The sequence below is a fragment of the Alligator sinensis genome, unplaced genomic scaffold (genome assembly GCF_000455745.1).
Source record: "Alligator sinensis unplaced genomic scaffold, ASM45574v1 scaffold1002_1, whole genome shotgun sequence".
NCBI lineage: Eukaryota > Metazoa > Chordata > Crocodylia > Alligatoridae > Alligator > Alligator sinensis.
Genome location: NW_005842710.1, coordinates 328,364 through 328,604, shown reverse-complemented (window position 1 = coordinate 328,604; position 241 = coordinate 328,364).

The following is a 241-nucleotide window of genomic DNA, read 5'->3' as shown; positions in this document are numbered from 1 at the left end:
GGTTCTGGTTGTGGGTGTCTTGTAGTTGCTGGAAGTGTGAGTGCCCAGCTGTGAGGTGCTACTGATGTATGTGTATGGGCTGGGGGGTGTACATGTCAGAGCAGATGCTGGTGTGAATCCCTGGAAGGATCACACGGGGCTGGGGGGGTGTACCCCAGGGTGGGGGGCATCCTGGGCTAGGCGCTGGTGTCTGAGGGGTGCCACTGGTGAGTGGGTGTGTGGCCAGGGGCAGTGTGCGCGC